General features: G+C 39.4%; 3 non-coding genes across 3 annotated transcripts; all 3 read right to left on the reverse strand.

Annotated features, from left to right (window-relative positions):
• Positions 1 to 1,296: 1,296 nt before the first annotated feature.
• LOC147703503 (Nuclear RNase P) lies at positions 1,297 to 1,602 on the reverse strand. Its single transcript, XR_015298583.1, has one exon.
• A 3,267-nt stretch (positions 1,603 to 4,869) lies between these two features.
• On the reverse strand, positions 4,870 to 5,175 carry LOC147703504 (Nuclear RNase P). Its single transcript, XR_015298607.1, has one exon.
• Positions 5,176 to 6,842: 1,667 nt separating this feature from the next.
• LOC147703505 (Nuclear RNase P) lies at positions 6,843 to 7,148 on the reverse strand. The gene has a single exon (XR_015298616.1).
• Positions 7,149 to 9,603: the final 2,455 nt, after the last annotated feature.

The following is a 9,603-nucleotide window of genomic DNA, read 5'->3' on the forward strand; positions in this document are numbered from 1 at the left end:
AGTGAGCAAGGCAGGTGTATGAAAAAAAAGAAATAGCCAAAAAATGTAGATTCACAAGAGTTCCCCAGAGAGATAGCAGAAGAAGCGATAAATTAGGAACCACTGGCCGAAGTAGTGGAATTGTAATGGCCTTTAATATCGTATGTGGAAAGAAAAGACATGAAATATACCTCAGAGAGTCGTGGAAAAACAAGACTCCAGGTAGCTGACAACCTCGCAATCAGGTTGAACAGACCTCATGTCAAAAGAACTACAAGGCAGAGTCAAAATAGCAGAGGGAGACCACTGAGGCTGTACATGAGGACCCACCAGGCAAAGAGAGGCATGGAAGCAGCTGCAGGTGAAGAAAGCGCTGATAAAAATCCAGAACTTGAGAAGAAATGATAAATATGTTAAATGTCACCTCAGAAGCATCAGAAGATCAGCCCCCAGGAATGCGCCATAGTGCCTGAAGTCGAAAACACGAGCGACGCCACACAGGAAACAAAATGGTGGCCGCTCATGAGATCCAGTGAGAGGGCTTGCAGATCGCTGGAAAATGCTGTTCCTGCCGTCGTCAGCGATGTCCGCACATTCCACCACGTTCCCGGCACCCTCCGACTTAAAATGCCGAATTCGGAAGAGAAAGGGTCTCTGGAAGGGACTCCAAAATCGTCCCGATAGCCGCTGCCTCCCCGGAGCTCAAGCGCCGACCGCCATAACGTAGCGGCGCGCAAGCCACGCCCCCCAATTGAAACAGAATTTAGCATTTTTTGGAGAAAGGGAAAAATAGATGCTTTAAACTTACAAAATTCAGTTTATAGTGCGTTATTGCACATGGTCAATAAGCAAACATGACACAAAATGGAAGGTGATTGTCTGAATTGTTGCCAAATGTTCAGTTTTGTGAAAAAGTTCCTTTTATTTTGGATGCAACTCAGAAAAAAAAGGTTGAAAGACTTTATTATGATTGACACAGTACATTTCAGGCACACTAAACATATGTTCTGTAGTATTTTAATTCATCTCTGCATTGACAGTGTTTGAAATTGACGTATATGCTGTGTATTACAGGATGGATACACAACCGATGTCCAGTGGAAGTTGAAGTGAGTGGAAAATTGTCTATATTTGGTGAAGAATACATCCGGAAAAATGCTAATAAAGCATGCTGTTGACATAATTATGATATGAGATCTATTCAGTGTGTCTGTTTGATGACAACAAAGTAGTACTGGAAGAAAAGCACTGTTGGTCATTTTTTCTTAGCACTTACAGTATAGTGTGTGATGCATATTCAATTTAGGAAAAAATATGAGCAGATGAAGAGTAGTCTGAATTGGGTAATGAGACATTGTCTCATCTCAACCATTGCACTCAGCCAAGCCAACCACAAGTCACTTCCAATACCAGGAGAACAGCATCAGCTGACTGGGAATCAGAAACTTGCCCCAGATCAACCTCTTTTGCAGCAGCTGCCAGCCAGAGGTTTCTGGTTGCTTGTTCTCCTTGCTCAGGAGATCCCTGCTAGGAAGGTGACTAGCTCTTGTCTCAGCCCTTTCCAAAGGTGAGGGAGTAACATATGCACTCAGCCAGTGACCTCTATGTTGAGCTTCCTCTGCTCTAATGCTCAAACTCATCAATGCAGTATATATATGTTAGTTTTCAAGTTACTCACACTCATAGGGTGAGCACGACGGGAATTTGATTCATCTCGTTTGCAGCACTACTGTCACTGTAGCCATAAAAACATGATGCAAAATTGCACAAAAAGCAACACTGTTAGTCTATCTCACACAAGGATCAATGCTTATTTGCATATTGCATCATTCACATTCAGCCGCATTTACATGCAAATCTGAAGAGTGGTGCACATTTAATGCTAATGGATAGGCAGTGATTAGTAGTCTAGTTTCAGGAAACATCTCTTAAGATAAATTCTTGATGATTTTTGGCACTTATTAAAAGAAGAGCCAGATCACAGTAACTTCAATTGAAGTATGTCTACTATTTGATAGTATATTAAAAAGGTACTTAGATGATTTCGTTAAATTTGTTAGCAGTTGTGAAACCGCTTACCGTCATTTCTCTGATTTTCTGTTTACTCTAAGCAAAATACCAGCTATATTTTTGAATTGATGAAAACCATGGGGAAGGCAGCCAGGCTAAATCTTGGTGTTTCTTTACAGGGTAATGTTACGTCCTTGGTACATTGTGATCTGTACACCGTGCTCTTGCGTTCTTCAGGGGGTCATGACCGCAGTGCTTTTGTAGACTAGAGTGGGAGTGGGGCATCAGTGCAGCAATGTCTTCTGCTCAGGCTAAATCACAGAAGACTCAGAAGTTGACAAGTAGGCAGATGGCCATTTAACTACCCTCCACAGCACTGTAAACTGTCAGAAGAATTCCCCATGCATGAACATTGATCTTTCAATTAAAGTACACTTCAGCTCTGTCCTAGATGCCTTAAAAATAGGTTCATTCAAAGATCTGTTTAGCTTCCCATTACTTCTTCTTCTCTAATTACGGTGCCTTTCTATCTCCACCGACAAACTAAGACTCAGTAGGAATGCTGCCCTGGTTCAGAGATTCTATTCTCAATTAATCGTACATAGTTAGACTAAGGAGAATCACCACTTGCTGTGTTAAAATCTAGTTTGCGACATCAACATTATCGGCGCCATCTTGCCCCTTTTTTGGCCCATTCTTGGGCGTAAGTCGCAGCCATTTTGTATGCCATGGCCTCTCTGCCCACTGCCGATAGCCAGCGTGTCTCTCTCACTCCCTCCTAACCTCGCAAACATCCCCCCCGCATGCTGACGGCCCCCGTTCTCACGCGTTTGGGCCATAAACCCCTCTTCAGCGCAACTCTGCCTCGGAGCCCCATCCTGTTCCTGGCTCCACACCTCCCACCATTCCTTTCATGATCCTGTACCCTTTGATAAAACTCCCCCTTTTTCCTCTGTGCCCGATTGTCCTGCTCGCTCCCAGGCCACCACCTGGCCCTGCGGATGCTATTTACTGCCCCCCCCCCCATACAGTAGGAAGCCTCCCCTATCAAATGATCCACAACTGATCAAATGCCCCCACCCCCTGAGATCCGATCATTCCGGGAATCGGCAGAATACCCAGCTGCGTGACAATCATCACCTATTGTGACCAGGGGCGGGGACGTCTACTGTAAATGTGTGTGGGAACAGGCATGAAGCGGGGATTCCGGGGATGTCTTTTTATACTTCAAAGTGTTTTTAGGAATGCGCTGCATGTAATAAATTGTAATAAAGATTATAAACCTATGTATAAAAGGCCAGGCCTCAGAGATGCGGTTAGAGCACCTCGAAAAGATACCCTGTTGTCTGAGTCGGAATAAAACTTCTGTTTCCTGCCTTCCCGTCTCCAGCGCCTGCCTCTTTGTTTGAAAGATTCGAGTGGTATGAGAGGCGGTTAGCGCCGGGCAACACCGAAAAAGGTTCTCGATCAGCATCAGCCCTACCTTTTTCCTCAGATGTCATTTGTTTTTATTTCATTCCAGCTCCAATTAATGCAACTAAAGATTTAACTTTGCTTATGTTTATATTCAACATTCCTAATGCCAATAAATCTCCATTAGTTAGAGCTTTTCCTACCCCTCCATGCCTATATTTTTTTCCCTGCTTGTAAAATTCCTCCTTTAGCTGCTATTTACTGAGAACTTCTTAATTCTTTTTTGGACTATCATTCGTCACTGTCCTCCTGGACGTTTGCCAGTTTTCTGCATTGGTCTTTCCTTCCGTTGTGCTTTGGATCCTGCTCTGAGGTGAATATCTTTTCCTTTGAGATTTGCATTACAAATGCTGTAAAACATGAAAATACAGACATTCTAAATCCTTTCTCATTTAGGACTTCTACTTGCCTCATAAAATCTTCCAACTCTTTGATATTTGAAGCCTGTTATTTCTACACCCTAGCTCCATATTCCAAACTGTATATATTGTGACTCTGATACCCTCCATATTCAGTTGCATTGTGCCATTGATGCTCTCACTGCTTACCTTTCTTCAGACCTGGTTGTTGGTCCATGACTTGTCAGTCTCCAGGATACTTTGATAATTGGCTGGATATGTACTTATGTACAGTTCTGAGTTTTTAAAGAAGTTAGTGGCTGACCGGCTATACCAAATCTTATGAAATAAATAATGGGGAGCTCATCTTGAAAGTTGGAGAAAATACTACACAAGTTAAGTCTCATGCCTAATAGAGGTGAAAACTGTTGTCTGAATAGTCCCTGATGTCAAGAATTTAGAAGTGAATGCCAGGAAATATGTTTGAAATACTAATAGACAATTGAAACAGAATTTAGCATTTGTTGTAGAAAGGGAAAAATAGATGTTTTAAACTTACAAAATTCAGTTTATAGTGCGTTATTGCACATGATCAATAAACAAACATGTCACAAAATGAAGGGTGATTGTCTGAATTGTTGCCAAATGTTCAGTTTTGTGAAAAAGATCCTTTTATTTTGGATGCAACTCAGAAAAAAAGGTTGAAAGACTTTATTATGATTGACACAGTACATTTCAGGCACACTAAACATATGTTCTGTAGTTTTTTGATTCATCTCTGCATTGACAGTGTTTGAAATTGACGTATATGCTGTGTATTACAGGATGGATACACAATCAATGTCCAGTGCATTGATGAAGTGAGTGGAAAATTGTCTGAATTTTGGTGAAGAATATATCTTGGAAAATGCTAATAAAGCATGCTGTTGACATAATTATGATATGAGATCTATTCAGTGTGTCTGTTTGATGACAACCAAGTAGTACTGGAAGAAAAGCATTGTTGGTCATTTTTTCTTAGCACTTACAGTATAGTGTGTGATGCATATTCAATTTAGGAAAAAATATGAGCAGATGAAGAGTAGTCTGAATTGGGTAATCAGACATTGTCTCATCTCAACCATTGCACTCAGCCAAGCCAACCACAAGTCACTTCCAATACCAGGAGAACAGCATCAGCTGACTGGTAATCAGAAACTTGCCCCAGAACAACCTCTTTTGCAGCAGCTGCCAGCCACAGGTTTCTGGTTGCTTGTTCTCCTTGCTCAGGAGATCCCTGCTAGGAAGGTGACTAGCTCTTGTCTCAGACCTTTCCTAAGGTGAGGGAGTAACAAATGCACTCAGCCATTGACCTCTATGTTGAGCTTCCTCTGCTCTAATGCTCAAACTCATCAATACAGTATATATATGTTAGTTTTCAAGTTACTCACACTCATAGGGTGAGCATGACGGGAATTTGATTCATCTCGTTTGTAGCACTACTGTTCACTGTAGCCATAAAAACATGATGCAAAATAGCACAAAAAGCAACACTTTGATTGAAAATGTTAGTCTATCTCATACAAGGATCAATGCTCATTTGCATATTGCATCATTCACATTCAGCCTCATTTACATGCAAATCTGAAGAGTGGTGCACATTTAATGCTAATGGATAGGCAGTGATTAGTAGTCTAGTTTCAGGAAATATCTCTGAAGATAAATTCTTGATGATTTTTGGCACTTATTTAAAGAAGAGCCAGATCACAGTAACTTCAATTGAAGGATGTCCACTATTTGATAGTATATTAAAAAGGTACTTAGATGATTTCTTTAAATTTGTTAGCAGTTGTGAAACTGCTTACCATCATTTCTCTGATTTTCGGTTTACTCTAAGCAAATTACCAGCTATATTTTTGATTGATGAAAACCATGGGGAAGGCAGCCAGGCTAAATCTTGGTGTTTCTTTACAGGGTAATGGTATGTCCTTGGTACATTGTGATCTGCAAGGCGTGCCCTTGCGTTCTTCAGAGGGTCATGACCGCAGTGCTTTTGTAGACTAGAGCGGGTGTGGGGCATCAGTGCAGCAATGTCTTCTGCTCAGGCTAAATCACGGAAGCCTGTTATTGCTACATCCTAGCTCCATATTCCAAACTGTATAGATTGTGAACCTGATACCCTCCATATCCAGTTGCATTGTGCCATTCATGTTCTCACTGCTTATCTTTATTCATACCTGGTTGTTGGTCCATGACTTGTAGGTCTCCTGGATACTTTGATGATTGTGTGTATATGTACTTATGCACAGTTCTGAGTTTTTAAAGAAGTTAGTGGCTGACCGGCTATACCAAATCTTATGAATGAAATAAAGGGGAGCTCATCTTGAAAGTTGGAGAATATACTACACATGTTAAGTCTCATTCCTAATAGAGGTGGAAACTGCTGTCTGAATAGTCCCTGATGTCAAGAATTTAGAAGTGAATGTCAGGAAATATGTTTGAAATACTAAAAGACAATTGAAACAGAATTTAGCATTTTTTGTAGAAAGGGAAAAATATATGTTTTAAACTTACAAAATTCAGTTTATAGTGCTCTATTGCACATGGTCAATAAGCAAACATGTCACAAAATGGAGGGCGGTCGTCTGAATTGTTGCCAAATGTTCAGTTTTGTGAAAAAGTTCCTTTTATTTTGGATGCAACTCAGAAAAAAAGGTTTAAAGAAAGACTTTATCACACTAAACATATGTTCTGTAGTATTTTGATTGATCTCTGCATTGACAGTGTTTGAAATTGACGTATATTCTGTGTATTACAGGATGGATACACAATTAATGTCCAGTGCATTGATGAAGTAAGTGGAAAATTGTCTGAATTCTGGTGAAGAACATATCCTGGAAAATGCTAATAAAGCATGCTGTTGAGAGAATTATGATATCAGATCTATTCAGTGTTTCTGTTTGATGACAAAAAAGAAGTACTGGAAGAAAAGCACTGTTGGTCATTTTTTCTTAGCACTTACAGAATAGTGTGTGATGCATATTCAATTTAGGAAAAAATATGAGCAGATGAAGAGTATTCTGAATTGGGTGATGAGACATTGTCTCATCTCAACCATTGCACTCAGCCAAGCCAACCACAAGCCACTTTCAATACCAGGAGAACAGCATCAGCTAGTCTGGGAATCAGAAACTTCCCCAGCACAACCTCTTTTGCAGCAGCTGCCAGCTACAGGTTTCTGGTTGCTTGTTCTACTTGCTCAGGAGATCCCTACTAGGAAGGTGACTAGTTCTTGTCTCAGGCCTTTCCTAAGGTGAGGGAGTAACAAATGCACTCAGCCAGTAACCTCTATGTTGAGCTTCCTCTGCTCTAATGAGCAAACTCATCAATGCAGTATATATATGTTAGTATTCAAGTTACTCACACTCATAGGGTGACCATGACAGGATTTTGCTTCATCTAGTTTGCAGCACTACTGTCACTGTAGGCACAAAAAGCAACACTTTGATTGAAAATGTAAGTCTATCTCACACAAGGATCAATGCTCATTTACATATTGCGTCATTCACATTCAGACTCATTTACATGCAAATCTGAAGAGTGGCGCACAGTTAATGCTGATGTATAGGCAGTGGTTAGTATTCTAGCTTCAGGAAATATCTCTTAAGATATTTTTTGATGATTTTTGGCACTTTTTAAAAGAAGAGCCGGATCACAGTATCTTAAATTGAAGTATGTCTGCTATTTGATAGTATATTCAATTCAATTCAATAATCTTTATTTCGTTGTAGTTGCACCATAAAAGATATACAAAATACATAATATACATGACCACGTTATTTTCGACAAATGTACAAAAATATACAATCAAGAAAAGTGCTGGTGCATGACCAGATAATTACCATAACCCTTCACAGCTAAATCATGAGTTGGGGCTTGAAACACACATCAATAAATATAGTTAAAAGATTTGTTAAAAAATTTACAAGGTTAAAAGAGCATTAAATTGGGTATAACAGCCAGACACTTAAAATGGCAGAGACAATTTTTGTCTAATGAATTTTACAGCCAAGAGAAATCTACTGATGCCAAACACAATTACTTGACTAGTGTCCGTAATTAATATTCTACCAACTTCCTTATGCGAAGTTGATCCGATATTACGGCACAATGGCACTATCCATTTCCTTCTTGTTTCTGCATAGCTTGAACAGAAAAATAGAATGTGAAAAATGTCTTCTCTTACATTGTTTGTGCATAAGGTGCATTAATCGTTACTAATTTTCCCCCATTTTGACTCGGTTTCCCGGGTTCTTAGTATGCCATACCTATACTTTAAATACAGGGTTTTCGCCAATGGTGGCTGAATCTCATCAAGAAACATTTCAAACTGGGCTACATTTTTTACCATTAAAAATTTTTCAGTTATGGGGCCATGTGCTCCAACGTATACTGCATCATGGCTCGCAAGGGCCCAAAAGGAAAGTTTGACTATTTTCTTTGAGGACACAGTCAAAGATTCTGGCTGGCTCCAAAAATGGGATAAACCCAATTTTGTTAACCAGATTTTAACATGTTTAAACCAAGAAATCTTACTGCTAGTGTCTAGTTCCAAAACTTCAACCAGTCCATTTTTATATTCAGTTAACTCAGGGGTAGTCCACAACCTGACCCATAGCAATAGCGGTCTTAATATTGCATGTAGATCGGTGCGTCGTATGTTCATATCGAGGAGTAGGGGTAATAATGGAGTATTATTAGGAACCTTTAATAATCCCCTTATGAACTTATTCTCCAAGATTTCAAAGGTCTTTCTACACACAGGTCCCCAAAGTTCTGCCCCATACAAAACTGCTGACTGGGCCTTGCATTTAAAGAGCTCTAATGCTGGGGTAACTGCCTTGTTTGCACATTTGTTATGTCTTTTCAGTATCGGAAGACAATTTTGTTTTCAACACAATTTTAGATTTTTCTAATTGGGGTCTCCAATTTAAAGATGAGTCTAATAATACCCCCAAATAAGTAAAACTTTGTTCGTAATCGAGTTTTTCTCCATTCAGCGTTAGGTTTTTCCTGAAACTTTTATGAGGATTGAGAGCCATATATTTAGTCTTTTTTACATTAATTTCTAACCCTTTTGTAATACAATACTGCTGGAACCTATCTAATAGAATCTGTAGGCCCCGGGGGGTTTGAGAAATGAGAATCGTGTCATAGTATATTTAAAAGGTACTTAGATGATTTCTTTAAATTTGTTAGCAGTTGTGAAACTGCTTACCCTAATTTCTCTGATTTTCTGTTTACTTTAAGGAAATTACCAGCTATAGTTTTTCAATTTATGAAAACCATGGGGATGGCAGCCAGGCTAAATCTTGGTGTCTCTTTACAGGGTAATGTTACGTCCTTGGTACATTGTGAACTGCACCGCGTGCCCTTACATTCTTGAGGGCGTAATGACCTCAGTGCTTTTGTAGACTAGAGCTGGGCATCAGTGCAGCAATGTCTTCTGCTCATGCTAAATCACTTCAATTGAAGTATGCCTACTATTTGATAGTATATTTAAAAGGTACTTAGATGATTTCTTAAAATTTGTTAACAGTTGTGTTCTCAAAAAAACTTTAAGGATTAATACCATTTGTATAGCTCTTCCATTTTAAACAAATAAATCAATTCTGTCATTACCGTTTTCAAATTTTAAGACACTGTTTTGGTTTGAATAGGGCTTAATAAAATGTTGTATACATTCAAATTTGCACGTTGGCTCTTACTTGAAAGTTTCACGCTGTGTATAAAAAACAAAATCTACACAAATGAGTAGCCAACT

The sequence above is a fragment of the Lissotriton vulgaris genome, chromosome 7, assembly GCF_964263255.1.
Source record: "Lissotriton vulgaris chromosome 7, aLisVul1.2, whole genome shotgun sequence".
In the NCBI taxonomy this organism is placed as follows: Eukaryota; Metazoa; Chordata; class Amphibia; order Caudata; family Salamandridae; genus Lissotriton; species Lissotriton vulgaris.